The sequence below is a fragment of the Typopeltis vanoorti genome, chromosome 1 (assembly GCF_054136105.1).
Source record: "Typopeltis vanoorti isolate ZY-2024b chromosome 1, IOZ_Tvanoo_1.0, whole genome shotgun sequence".
Taxonomy (NCBI): domain Eukaryota; kingdom Metazoa; phylum Arthropoda; class Arachnida; order Uropygi; family Thelyphonidae; genus Typopeltis; species Typopeltis vanoorti.
This window is the reverse complement of record NC_143549.1, coordinates 128,961,393-128,977,013: the sequence shown is the minus strand read 5'-3', so window position 1 is coordinate 128,977,013 and position 15,621 is coordinate 128,961,393. Positions and strand designations below refer to the sequence as shown.

Sequence of the window (15,621 nt, the reverse complement as noted above, 5' to 3'; positions counted from 1 at the left end):
CCATGTTCTTGCCCAGCTTCCATGCATGGCCCCTAATCCTCCCACAACCAGTCATATTTTCAAAAATATCTTCTGGATCTATCTTATAGAAACCCTTCAGTAATTTGAATGTCTCAATCATATCACTCCTCCTTCACCTATCATCCAATTTTTGCAACCCACAAATCTTCAACCTATTCTCATAAGGTTCATTCCACAGACCTGCTATCATCTTGGTCACTCGTCTCTGGATCCTCTCCACTTCCTCTCCATCACGAAGAAACCCTGGTGCCCATAACTGGGCACAGTAGTCCAGATGGGGTCTTATCAAGGCTCGATACAGAGGAACAACAACTTGTTTGTCTCTGCATGTTAAAGTATTTTTCAGAAGCCAAGTGATTTGATGAGCTGATTTAGTCACTTTTGCAATGTGTCCCCTAAACTTCAATTCCCTATCCACCAACACTCCCAAATCCCTGGCCTCATCAATCTCCTGGAGTACGGTTCCACCAATGCGATATACTGCTGCTATTCTTTTCACCAAAGTGCATAACCTCACACTTTGCCACATTAAATTGACATCCATTTTTCCTAGCCCAATCCTCCAAACTATCCAAATCATCCTGTAAAATTTTGACATCCTGTGCACTCACAATTGCTCTACCCAACTTTGCATCATCAGCAAACAAGTGAACACTTCCTCTCAAATCCTTTCCTATATCATTGATGAAAAATTGAAAAGCAGTCGTCCAAGAACAGAGCCCTGTGGCACTCCACTAGTCACAAGCCGTCTTTCAGACTCCAATCCTGCATAAACCACTCTCTGGTATCTCTCCTTCAACCACCCTCCTATCCATCTCACCAACCCTATATCTATCCCCATCTGCTCCAGTTTACTGATTATTGTTCCATGTGGTATCCTGTCAAAGGCCTTGGCAAGGTCCAGTAGTATCACTGTAAACCAATTACCCCTATCCAGTTCAGCCGTCACTGTGTTATAAAACGTGAGCAAGTTACTGAGGCATGATCTACCCTTCACAAAACCATGTTGTCCCCCATACAATATCCCATTTTCATTTATCCAATCCTGTATTCTTTTCTTGACTAATTTCTCTAAGACCATGACAATGATTCCTGATATGCTAATCGGTCAGTAATTTACAACAGCAGTCTTGGAACCACCTTTATGCAGTGGAACTATTTTCCCCTCTTTCCACTCCCTCGGGACTAACCAAGACCTGAGACTCAAATTAAACAAAATGGTCAAGGGTACTGACAATTCTTTAGCTGCTTCTCGTACGACACGAGCTGGTATACCATCCAATCCCACGGTTATGCAATAGACTACTCACCTCCACTTCATTCACCACAATTCCCGTATAATCTACTGGTACATTCGTTTCTGCAATGTCACCACCTGGATGATATATACCTGCAAAGTGCTCACTCAGTAACTCAACTATATCAACTAATTCAGTTACCTCCCTGCCATCGGCATTCTTTAAAATCATTCTGCCATGTACATTTTTCCTTTTACTTGCTACATATCTAAAAAACTGTTTAGGATTCTCTTTAGCCTGCATGGCCAATGTTCTTTCGTAATCCTTTTTTGCTTTTCTTACCACACTCGTTACCCTTCTGGCCTGAGCTTTATACCATTCATGTGCCTGCCGGTCACCTTTCTCCTTAAATTCCCTCCATAGTTGTTTCTTTTTTTGCAGCTCAAACTTAATGGTGTTGTTCATCCATTTAATCCCTACTTGATTTATTATTCCGACTCTAGGTATACAGTCAGCCATTGCTTCATGCAAACACTTCTTAACTACCTCCCATGCACTATGAACTTCTAGTCCTTGCAGTTGTATATGCCATGGCACTGAACCAATCAAACTCCTAAGCTTGTCATACTTTCCAGCCCAATAATTCCACATGTACCCTGTCTTAATTGAAAATTCTACACCTTTAGCCACCTCCCAAGTCAAGACCCTATGATCACTCTCACCAATTGGTGGCAATGTGGTCATATTTGTTACAGCCAAATCCTCAGATGTAATTACTAGGTCAAGCACTCTCTGACCCCTAGTATTTTCCATTACATGCTGTCGCAGATAGTTATCCCTTAATAACCGCATAAAATCCAATTCCTTCCTCCCGTGTGTCCTCTCCTCACTCCAATCAATGCGACCATAGTTGAAATCTCCCATAATAATTACCCTCCTTTCACTCATTTCTTCTATTTGCTTGTGCATACTGGCACCACCATCTTTTCCATCACCTGGTCTATAGCAGCACCCAATTGTATATTTAGTTCTGCTAGCCACAATCTCACACCAAATGGCCTCAAATGTGCTCTTTTCTCTATCCTGCAATTCAACTTCTATTCTCTTTGGCTGTAGCTCATCAGCTATCATCAACAATACTCCTGATGGCTTGATTAGATTTTCGCTTTGAACTGACTCTGGCCATATATTTTTCCAACAGCTATGAGATTAATACAGTCAAAAACTAAAAATTTTCGATGCCTCCATGACTTGATAGATTCGTCGTCGACTTTATTCAAAACCCATTGCAATGATTTCCTGATGTAATAATTAGTTTTAAATGTAGCTATAATTCCCTGATCTAACGGTTGAAGTAATGAACTTGCATTTGGTGACAAGAAAATTATTTTGACATTTGGGTGATTCAAATCTTTCGGATGGCTGGGTGCATTATCCAACATCAGCAGAACTTTAAAATCTAGATTTTTCTGCTTAAGCAGTTTTCCACACTTGGTACAAAACAGTTTAGAAACCATTTTTTAAATAAATCCGTAGTTACAAGCTTTCTTATTTGCCGTCCGATATACCGGTAAAGCACTCTTATTTAGGTTTTCACTGCACGAAGATTGAGGGATTTATAAAGTAGCATGAGTTTTACCATGTGATCGCCTGAAGCATTGCCGCACATAAGTAATGTTACATGGACTTTTGATGCTTTAAAACAGGTTTTAAAGCATCAAAAATAAATAAAACATTTATTTCAATGGTTTTGAAAAAAAAAAAAAGTTTTGGAAATAAAACATTTATTTCAAAAAAAGTTTTGGAAATAAAACATTTATTTCAAAAACATTTTTGAAATAAATGTTCTCTTGGGCATTTTTTCCCACCAATGGCTCGTCTTGATAGCATTAAAAACCTCATGTGTTGTATATCCATCCTGTTCAATAATTTTTTGCAATTCCTTTGGTTTTGGCAGCTTCGTTATCAGCTGATGTGCTTTCCCCTAGTATTTTTATGTTTTGCAATGAAAAGCGTTTTCTAAAACGGCTGAACCAACCTTTACAAGCAACAAAGTTAGGGATGGTTGACATCCCCAACTTTTTGATTTTTGGAAAATTTTCTAGTGTTTTTTTTCCCTTTTTCTTTGGGGGAAGGGCAAGGCCCCTTGGTTCACCCACTGAGTGCATCAGATGAGGTTTATGTTTAATAACATTGGTGTCCAGTGGGATCCATTTTTTTGAGCAGTCATCAATTCAAATACTAAAAGCTTTTCGAATTTTTTCAAATATTGGTGCTCTGGGACAAGCTGTCATATTTGCACTCTAATTTTCTGTTCATTTTTCTGTATGGTCTGGATTGTTGCTTCATTTAAATCCAAGGTTTTTGCAACATTATTATTATTATTATTATTATCTGAGACCTCCAGGTAGTCAAGGACTCATCGAGGGAGGCTGTAAATTACCCAACCCAGCTATCACACCTACCCTTGAATTCATTCACACTAGATGCACTCACTAACCGTAAGGGCAAATTATTCCACTCACTCACTGCTCTCTAGGAAAAAAAAACCAGCTCTTACCCCTTTCTTGACTGCAAATAAATTTAACTTCCATGGATGCCCCCCCCCCGTGTTCTCTCCCCACCTTTCATATAACAAAAAATTCCATCAGTTGACATGCTATAACACCCATTCAAAAGTTTATAGACCTCTATCATATCACCCCCTCTTTCTCCTGTTAACCAGAGTCTGTAATCCACATACTCGCAATCTGTCCTCATAATCTAAATCCAATAATCCAGATATATCTTTGTAACTTTTCTTTGCACCCTTTCCACAGCTTCTTTATACCCTTGGAACCCAGGAGACCAAATCTGGGCACAATAATCTAAGTGTGGTCTTATCAAACCCTTATAAAGAGGCGCAAAATTATTTCCTTATCCTTACATGTCAAGGTTCGCTTCAACACAGCAATTATCCTCTGAGTTGTATTTGCAACTTTTGTTATGTAATCTTTGAACTTTAAATTCTTATCCACCAATAACACCAAGATCCCTTGCCTCTTCAGTTTCTTGTAGCATAACCCCACTAATATAATATGCCGCTGGAACAAGTTATGCACTTTGGTGTGATTAGAGTTCCAGCGGCATATTACATTAGCAGGGTTATGCTACAAGAAACTGAAGAGGCATATGTATAACAAGTTATACAAATGTGTGAAAGGCCTAGTCAATTCACTTACTAACATTAAACTGACAGCCATTTTTGTTTGCCCAGATTTCCAGTCTATTCAAATCATTTTGTAATTGCTAAATATCAGTAGCATCCCTGATGCCCTGCCTATCTTTGATTCATCAGCAAATAATTGCAGATCTGACGATAGACCCTGCTTGATGTCATTAATGTACAGAATGAACAATAATGGCCCAAGGACTGAACCCTGAGGTACACCACTGGTTATACCTTAAATCTGGCAGATTCACACCCACTGTATACCACTTTTTGATATCTGTCTGTCAACCATCCCCTGATCCAAGTCAATAGATTATGTTCCAATCCCATATTCTCCAGTTTACACAACAGCCTATCGCATGGTATCCTATCAAATGCCTTAGAAAAATCCAACATTATCATAGTGTATCCATTCCCTTTATCCAACTCAGCCATAACATTGTTATAAAATATGAGCAAATTGCTAAAACGTGACCTTCCTTTAGTAAACCCATGCTATTCCCTGCAGAGTATAGACTGTTTGTCTACCCATTTCTGTATGTGAGTTCTAACCAACTTAATCTTCACTACCACACCAGAGATACTAATAGGTTGGTAGTTAGACACATCAGTTTTTGCACCACCCTTGTGCAATGGAACTATCATACATTCCTGAGCTGAGACTCAAGTTATAAAAATGTGTGAAAGGCCTAGTCAATTCAGCTGAACATTCTTTTAACAAACAGGCAGATATTCCATCTGCCCCTATTGACAAATTCTTATCCAGGTTATGCAAGAGCTCTTCAACTTCATTTTCATGAACCTCTAACTCTTCATCCAATGTAGCAGTAGCACCATGCTACATACACCTGGTTGATATATCTTAGCAAAGTGAGCACTCATTAACTAAATAATCTCCTTAGCTCCCAACACTCGTGTACCATCTGCATTCAATAAAGTTATTCTTCCGCATTCATTCTTTCTTTTGATTGCGACATAACAATAAAATTCTTTTGGATTGCCTTTAGCTTGCATGGCCAATTTCTTTTCATACTCAGTTTTAGCTTTTTTCACAATACTCGTTACTTTTCTGGCCTGAGCTTTATATATTTCATAACTCCTCTCACTCTTATTCTCACGATATTCTTACCACGTCATCTTCTTGTGGATCTCTAGCTTAATAAGGCTGCATATTCATTTCACTCCAACCTATTTATTCTTCGAACACTAGGGATACATTCAGATACCACCTCATTCAAGCACTTTTTCATAGATTCCCATGCATTGCTGACATTTTTTCTCATTCAGTAACTGATACCATGGGACTAATGATAGTATTCTTCTAAGTTGATCATAATTTCCAGCTTTGTAATTCAGCATGTAGCCTGATTTAATCGGAGCCTCAATAAAAGTAGATACTCTCCCCCCCCCTTTTTTTAAGATGATCCAAAATCTGTATTTTTAATTCTAGTGAGATTGAACGTCTTTTAAGAGGTACTTTGTTACTTCCGGCAGACATTGTTCAGGAATACAAATTAATTCAGAAAAAAGAAATATTTAACACTTCTTTAAAAAAGGTTCAATAATACATACAAAGAATAGCATAAAAACAAAAACAGTGAAAGTCTTAAAATATGTTTAATACTCCATGAACAAAATGAATTGAAAAGTATAATAAATTCTAAAATTCTGTATGTAAATCTGACACGATATACACGCTCAAATGAAAAATATCGAATGAGACGGTGCTTGCTCTTAAAAGCTCTCATCACGCCCTGTGTTGTACGGAGATTTCCTCAATTCTCGAACCGTGTTGCAGGAATGCCGTGTGATATGGGAGTTACCTGTACTTAATTTTAGTCTGTCCACAGCTGTCTGAGAACCCTAGCTGGCACAGTGCCAAGAAGAGTCAATTCATGTCGAAGGGGAGAAAGGAATAATGTGATGTATGAATTTGTCAATAACATTCAAAATCAAGTGTTTTATATGTAAAATTTTCCAACTATTATACAAGCAAAATAGTTATCACTTTAAAAACTAGAATTTTCATAAAAGAAAAGCTAATTTTCTGATGTGTAATAATAAACACCATCCCAAGAAGTGCACTATTTACCCTATTATCAGAATAGATTTGCCTTCTTCTGCCATGCACAGAAGTGTCGAGGGCTCTTACATCTGTGGTGGGACTGTACGTACACACACACACACAATTTTCTCAAGTAAACCAACAGGTCTAACCACATTAAACAGCTTCCTGCACAAGAAGTGTCTAGCCTAAGTGTCTGCTTCTGCTGCTTCATGCCACTATAAAACAATTCTATAAAACCATAAAATAAGACCTTATTTCTCTTAAAGTCTTGCTTGATGTTTTCAATCCATTTCATTCAGGATCTACCTCTGTTTTCTCCATTTATCAATAGGAGAAAGAGTGCACACAGGGGTCTGCATATGCTCTCTTTCTTCTTTCTGATAAGTGACCTTCTATCCCTAACATGAATCCTATCTGCAGTTTTGCTGACAACAGTGTACTCAACTTGTGTTTTTGTATTTGACAAACCATGCAATACCAATATATCCCAAGTCACAAGATCTTCCATAAGCTCAAGTTAAGGTCTAATGGACTAAAAACAGCACAAAGAAAGAATTAAACATAGGTTTGATGATTCCAGTACATCCTATTTGTATATTAGATTATAAGCCTAAAGTTTTTAAGATAAGCACACTTTGTGGATTGATAGGCAGCTTTGTTCAGTGAGAGGTCTGTGCATTACTGTTTCCCAAATCCATTAAGATTTGGCTGTTTTTTTAAATCTGTTGTTGACTTAAAAAGTCATGTTTGTATTTGTTGTGGAGATGCACAGTGGTTTTTTTTCCCCTTTGATTCTGTGATAAAGACCTGATGACACATAACTGTGACATCAGATATATTTCTTGTGTTCTTTAAGATAGCTGTTGGCATTTGTTCCAGTTTCACAATAATAAGACAAATTGCAAGAACAAGGAAACTTGTGTAAGTCTGATTGGTCAATTGATTTATGATTTATTGGTGCAAGGAGAGCAAAGGTCGTACTGCAGCACACCAAATGTTATAGTAGCACCAGGAATTAATAAATAGTTAAGAAATATGGTATCTACATATAAACAGAATTTATAATCAAATGAGTTTATAAAAATGAATTCTTTGTAAAAATTTAAAAACATCACGCAATTTGTCTAAGTCTGATAACATCTTTCTAAGTTCTAGTAGCAAGACTTATACGTTGGTTAGACATAACTGGTAATTAGTTTACGGAATTAACAACACATATAAAGTATATTAATTAAAGGTAACTTTAATGAATAACTTCTATATTTCGGCAACGTCACATTGCCATCTTCAGGAACATAAAGATATGGTATGTGCACTCAGGAACTAACACAAAGCAAATGAGGAAGAAAGCAAGAAACTAGTATTGTTCCTAAAGTCCTAATGGTGCCCTGTTGCGGGCTAATTTGGTAGTCTTGGCAGTTGGGCTGAAGTTCTCATAATGAAAGTCTCCCAAATTTGGGGCAGTTTCATGCAAAAATAATTCATCGCAGCAAGTTTAAATATGAAAGATTATTCAAAGAATCTTCAGCAGCTCTAAAAAACGTTCCTAACCTCAACAAATTTGGGTGCATGAAACTGCCCCAAATTTGGGAGACTTTCATTATGAGAACTTCAGCCCAACTGCCAAGACTACCAAATTAGCCTGCAAGAGGGCACCATTAGGACTTTAGGAACAATACTAGTTTCTTGCTTTCTTCCTCATTTGCTTTGTGTTAGTTCCTGAGTGCACATACCATATCTTTATGTTCCTGAAGATGGCAATGTGACGTTGCCGAAATATAGAAGTTATTCATTAAAGTTACCTTTAATTAATATACTTTATATGTGTTGTTAATTCTGTAAACTAATTACCAGTTATATCTTTCTAAGTGTATATGGCATGGCCAGATATGTAAATATTCAATTCCTCTCTTGAGTGAAGTGCTGGTGCTATTCCACAGAATATTGTGTCCATTAAAGTCGCCCACGAGAAGTATAGGCTGAGGCCATTGCAATACATGATTACGAAGTTCAATCTCATTTAACTCATAATGCAGTGGTAAATATATTAAAATACTGTAATAAGAAATCCCACAGAGAGGTGAATTATTACTGTTTACAAAGCAGTATTAAACTGAACTTAATGGAAAGCATTATGATTGCCCTTAAGGCAGGGTCCTCACTGGGTTTTAAATGTTTCCTGCAAGACAGAAACACAAAGGCTTGTGTTACTGCAGCAACAATTTCATATTATCAGCATTTTGGCAAACCCACAACAATTCCAATGTATAGATTTTCCTATTGTTTTGGCATGGTCTCCTGATTTCCAGGAGCTTCAGGGCTTAACTTTGTTAGGTTTATATTTATCAATTGATTTTGAAAAGTACGGATGGCCAACATCCATCACTTTCTTTGGAAAAATATTCAATACATCATCTGATGTGTCAGATTCATTTGATACGTTTAATTTACTTTTAATGGATTCCAAAGTATACATTTTTTGTGTGGGGATGTTTGGTGGTTTATCTTTAAGGCCCTCATCGAATGGAAGCATTTCTGGAATTGTTTCTGCAGTGAGACTATAGGTCATACGATTGACACAATCAACAGAGAAACACTCATGATCATAAAGTTCAGGTATAGTGAAATCATCAGATGGTAGAATAGAGATATGAGGTTGAGTTGCTGTCAACATTTTCTTAATTGCCACCTACTGAGCATAAGACAAATTCAGGATAGGTGTGGTGGTGGTGGCCAACTTCCTTTTTGCATCCTGATATGATATATTTTGTTCTGATTTAATATTTTCTTATTTCTTTTTCATCTTGCCACTTCTGACATGCATGGGAGTAAGCTGGATAATTTTCCTGAGAGCTGACATATTTAGCTTTCTTTGCCTAGCAAGATAATGTTATCATGCTCTTTGCGGCCATATACAGTCTAATAGGACAGTTGAGATATCCTGCTTTTATGGATGTTGGAGGATTAGGTGTATCAAAAATAAAGATGATATTCCTAGTGAGAACCAGGTAACCACTCCTATGTATCAGGATGCATCTCATACCTGTTGCTCCCTGATCTTTAAACTCTGAGCATATCTCCTCATTAGGAACATCAAGAAGATTGCATTCTGATATCACTCCTCTACAAGAATTGAGTATTTTATGAGGTGTTAATGTGATCTCAGCAGTCTTTCAGAAGACATGATGTTTCAACAAGGATAGCATGACAATATAGTTTCTTAACCGCTCTGGGAGAAACCTGCCAGTCCTGCTAAACCTTTCTGAATAAAGAAGGATGACATTTTCCTAATGGCTTTTCATCTGTTGCATGCATGATCAAAACAATGGTATATTTATACTGGTATCACATCTTTTGTTTCTTACTTCTGTTATCAAATGATGTATCTATGGTATCAGTTCATGGTTGGGACCTTTTAAGGGATCCAGAAAGAATTGAGAATGAAGAATTCATGCTCAAAGGAGTTTTTGTGTGTCAGAGCTCTCCACCTACTTCAGAACCACATATGGTCACCCACTGACCAGCAAGCAATGACTGCACTCAGAAGTGGAACTCCAGGGCTGCCATGGAAGCTATGCCAGCATCACAGCAAGCCTTGGGTCCTGACTCTGGACCATGGGATGAGACACTTATTGTAACACTAGTCCTTGCAGGCAAGCCCACTAGCTGACTGATTCTGGCAAGGGCCATCAAGGACCACGCATCTTGCTGAGGCAGAGACAAAAGTAGTGTAAGACTACTAAGATTCCCATTTTTTGGATGTCCACGGATTGGGTGGTACCGCATAAGAAAACATGACAGCAGGGCACTGATCCCACTGATAGTGGTCTGGAAGAAAGGATAGTAAAAAAGACTCTACTTCTGTTGAGGTTTTATATTTTTATTAAAAAAAAAACTTCAAGAGAAGTAGAGTCTTTTTTACTATCCTTTCTTCCATGGGAGGTCTCCTCCACCAAGAACAGGTGACCCATGGGGAGGGGTATAACTGAGAGGGAGTTGATCTTTAATAGAGCAGAATAAAGAAGGATTCTGCTCTATTAAATAATGAGCGAATTCTGGATGCAGCTGTTTTTCTAACAGTGCATATCTTAAAGGAGGAACAGCAAACTTGCTGAGGAAGTCAGCAAGTCTGAATACCTGGGATCCTTTATTATTGCGAAAAATTGCTGTTCAGAAGACATCTGAAAAATACTAGGAATGGCTAAAACAACAGTAGAGAGCTGTTTAAAATCTGGAAGGATATATCTATCTTCAGAGGAACAAAGTCCAGGATTCTAGATTCAGCTGTTTTTCTGACAGTGGCTTATGGATGTGAGACCTGGATCATATACTGAAAGGTCAGTTTAGGTTCCAGGTCTCACATCCATAAGCATCTGAGGATATCATATACTGAAAGGCAGTCAAATGGATGGGTGCTAGAAAAATAGGGAGAACTTTAAGGATCCTTAAAGATATTGACAGAAGAAAGCTGAAATACTTTAGACACATTGAAAAGATGGAAGGAGGACTTCTCAAATAATAGAAAGTAAAGTTCCTGAAAAAAAGAGGAAGGAGTGGACTTTCAATGAGATAGATGGATGGTGTGCCTGTAGTAATTGATCTTCAGAGCAGTGATGTCTCCAGCTTTTGACAGGACTACCCGGTGAGGAACATTACCAAGGAAAGGAGTGTCCATAAGGCATCTGATGATGTTCAATGAGCTGATGGATGGATGGTGATTATAATTCTTTCAAGGCCAAGCTATTTATCCTAAGGTGTCCCAGATACAGGGAATAGTTATAGCATTACTGTAATCTCTATGATGAATGGGATATGAGATGCAATGAGGAAAAAGTATTCTGTTACTAAGTTTTAATAATGGCAAACAGTGAGCAGACATATAAATACAAAATTAATAACGGAAAAACTCACGTAAAAACATTATTTAATAGTATAATTTTCGCCTGTGTGTCACAGGCATCTTCAGTACATTTTAAGCTCAAATTAAACAATAACTGACGATTCCAAAAAGCGCCACCTAAGTAGCTAGTGTAAGATAACTAAAATGGTCAATAAATTTCCTAACAAAAAAAGAAAAAAAAAATTATATATACAATAAAAAGTTAGGAAAGATTAGCTGAATTATAAAATACTATCTCCCATAAAGGGGATAGATGTAAACCATCAGATCTGTTTAAGTTAGGAGAGTGAAGTAAAGTTTCACATGTTTCTTTATAAAGCCATTCCATGAGGAACCGACTTTTGTGAAGGATTCTATGTCTAGTGATGATGGCATGTTCTGCAAGTCCAGACTGTTCAGGTTCAAGGTAATGAATATAAGACTGGTGTTCTTCTAGCTAAATAGAGGCAGATCTTCCTGTTTGTCCGAAATAAGATAATCCACAAGAGCAAGGAATCTGATAAACACCTGGATAATGAAGATGCAGAAGCTTGTCCTTAGGAGAAGTGAGAAAGGTGGAGATTTTTCTGAACAGTCGAAAGGCAACAAACATATTCAGTGGTTTTAAAACTTTTGCTATACATTCACTAATACCTTGTACAAAAGGGATTGGAATGCACATTATTTCTTCTGTATTTGAAGAGGAAGACATATTGAAACTACTCAAAGCTCTATTGAGGAAGGAATTCTTGTATCCATTAGATAGAAAGGAAGAAGTAATATATTGCAGTTCTTTCTGTAATAGATCGTCTGAAGAACAAAAGGAGTGGGCCCCGATGAACCAGTGTTTTAATGGTTCCTGCCTTTTGACTGGGATGGTGATGAGATTCAGCATGGATATTATCACCATCACTTATAAGCTCTGAACACTATTCTTCGTATTCATCCTTAATGCAAAGCACATCTCCTTCAGGAGATGTATGATGCTATCATTAAAGGCAAGGGGTCACCACCCAGACCGGTTTCGACCTTTATTGAGGTCTCATCAGTGAGAGCCAGGCTTAGAAATACCAAGGCTTAAGTAATACAAAGCTTATAAGTATTTTACCAAAACAAGTTACCATAAGGTGCTTTGACCTTATTAAATAAAAATCTCCGGATGAGAGATAGAAGTAGAAAATTTTTTACCTTGGGTATAATATACGTTAAAGATACCAAGCTATTTTAAATGTAAACCTGGTTTTAATCGAGGTTTACATTTAAATTTTACAGTTTAAAGTTTACATTTCCCAAGTAAGCAAACAGACAAGTAAGTCAAGTTTGTGCTTGCAAGCAGTGCAAGTCTTAGGCAACTCGTGGTAAAGGTGGAATAAGCTCTGATCATTATTTTTCGTATTTATCCTTAATGCAAAGCACATCTCCTTGAGGAAATGTATGATGCTATCATTAAAGGCAAGGGGCCAATACCCAGACCGGTTTCGACCTTTATTGAGGTCTCATCAGTGGGAGCCAGGCTTAGAAATACCAAGGTTTAAGTAATACAGAGCTTATAAGCATTTTACCAAAACAAGTTACCATAAGGTGCTTTGGTCTGATCAAATAAAAATCTCTGGATGAGAGATAGATGTAGAAAGTTTTTTACCTTGGATATAACATACATTAAAGATACCAAGTTATTTTGAATGTAAACCTAGTTTTAATCCATTTCCCAAGTAAGTCAAGTTTGCCTGCAAGTAGTGCAGGTCTGGGGTGACCCTGCACATAGTGCAAGTCTTAGGCAAATCTCTCATCTGGAGATTTTTATTTAATAAGGTAAATTATGGTAATTTGTTTTGGTAAAATACTCATAAGCTCTGTATTACTTAAACCTTGGTATTTCTAAGCCTGGCTCCCACTGATGAAACCTCAATAAAGGTCGAAACCAGTCTGGGTAGTGGCCCCTTGCCTTTAATGCATAGCATCATACATCTCCTCAAGGAGATGTGCTTTGCATTAAGGGTAAATATGAAGAATAGTGATTAGAGCTTATTCTACCTTTACCACGGGTTGCCTAAGACTTGCACTACGTGCAGGTACAAACTTGACGTACTTGTCTGTTTGCTTACTTGGGAAATGGATTAAAACCAGGTTTACATTTAAAATAGTTTGGTATCTTTAATGTATATTATACCCAAGGTAAAAAAAACTATACACACACACACACACACACACACTAGGGAGCTCTTCCCCCTCCCCCTGATGCTCCCCCCCCCCTGGTCCGGACTGGTAGGCCGGTTCTCCTTTTGATGAATTCTGATGACTCGACACTCAGGGTAGCCCCTGGGTGTCGAGTCTTCAAAAGGGGGCCCCCGGGCACCCAACCCTCCCGTGTTCCGGACTGGTAGGCCGGTTCTCCTTGAATTCTGATGACTCGAATTTTGAAGACTCGACAATCAGGGTAGTCCCCCGAGTTTCAAAACATTTCAAATAACTTGACAAAAACGTTACAAAAAAACATTACAGCCTACATCTGTTTCAAGCTGACGTCACGTCCGTTGCCAATTTCAGCTTATCATTTTATAGTATATATATATATATATATGGTATTCTTTGAAATGAACCATTAAACCCGTGTTTAATTTCTTCTATGTGCTATTTTCACTTTATTAAACCATAACATGAACTTTGATTAGCACCTAAGCCTAAACAAACAACTGATAATCTTCTATAATCAGTGCCTTAATCACTGATTTCCTTGCTATATTTCAATTTCAGTGGTATGAGGACACCTTGTCAACTTCAATGTCATCAAAGCAATGTTGTTATATTTCACACAAAGACTGTATTTCATCTCCTGTCACCTTTGATAATACTTTGATCTTCATGCAAGATCAGATAGATATCTTTTCTTTTCTTTGACTGGCTTACATCAGTAATATCTTCTAGCATAAGCACATTATCCACAAAACTAATTGTGTGCTTTTCTGCTCAAAACACTGGTTCTCACCTACAGAATTCCTAAAAATGTATAAATCCCAAATATGCCTATCTTAGAATATTGTTTTCATACATGGTAATGGTACACCAAAAAGCTCTGTAAAAGAGGACAGGTTGGTTAAATGATAACCATTCTCACACTCAAGTGACTAAGTTATGTTTCACAGTGACTGGTTCTTCTATAGATATTCTCAAGTATGATGTTCTGCCATATTGGATGACACTATTTCTCCACTTTCCTTCAAATCCACAAACACATGAGCAGTTGCTGTCAACACCTACTCACTGTAAACTCCAAGCATACCAAACCAACTTCTCATGCTTCTTTTTCATCCCTGTTGCTCTTAGTGAACTAGTCAGTTCACTAAGAGCAACTGGTTCACAATAACGAATATTATTTAAAATATTATCAAAATGTTCTGCATTGCATGATGGCATCAATTGTATTCTATTTTTATATTTCAATGATTTCACACCATTCTCTCTTATTACATAACTTATTAATAATAAGTTATTAATAAGATGGATGGAGATTATAATTCTTTCAAGGCCAAGCAATTTCAACATGGATGTGAGACCTGGAACCTAAACTGACTGCCTTTCAGTATATGATATCCTCAGCTTTTCAGAAGGCTGCTGAGGATATCATATACTGAAAGGCAGTCAAATGGATGGGTGCTAGAAAAATTGGATCGTTAAAGATATCGACAGAAGGAAGCTGAAATACGGTCCTTTGTGATTCTTCTAGCTGCCTTTTCTGCTATGCTGTTAAACTAGAAGGTTTCATCTATTTCCAATAGTGCATTTATTTGTTTATTAATTTCCATATACTAGTCTATTCTGATTACTGGGATGTTCCAACTACTTCCAGAATTCCCTTCTTTTAGCAATTAATTGCATTGCTTTACTGCTCAATTATTTCTGTTTTTGACTCCCTCTAACCCACTAAAACAGACTGAGCCAGTTTCATGTACAGCTTTATGGAAAACTATTCCATACACTTGATCTTGGAGGCTAGCTCTCTGATGACATCCAATCAACTCATTCTGGTAAATTTTTGCAGTAGCACAATGTCAATAGCCAATAATAATTACAGAATTATGTTCCTGTGGAAACCATCAGATCAGACTGTGTACTTATAAATATATTTATGATTGAAATAGGTGAGGTTATCCTCAGTCTATTCAGTTTACATAACTAGAGTATTTTACCAGTGTTATTACTGCAA

General features: G+C 37.4%; 1 protein-coding gene across 4 annotated transcripts in view; it reads right to left on the bottom strand.

Moving 5' to 3' along the window:
* Nucleotides 1-15,621, bottom strand: part of LOC150110420 (eukaryotic translation initiation factor 4B-like) — a 277,691-nt gene that overhangs the window by 246,297 nt on the left and 15,773 nt on the right. The gene's annotated exons all lie outside the window — the stretch shown is intronic.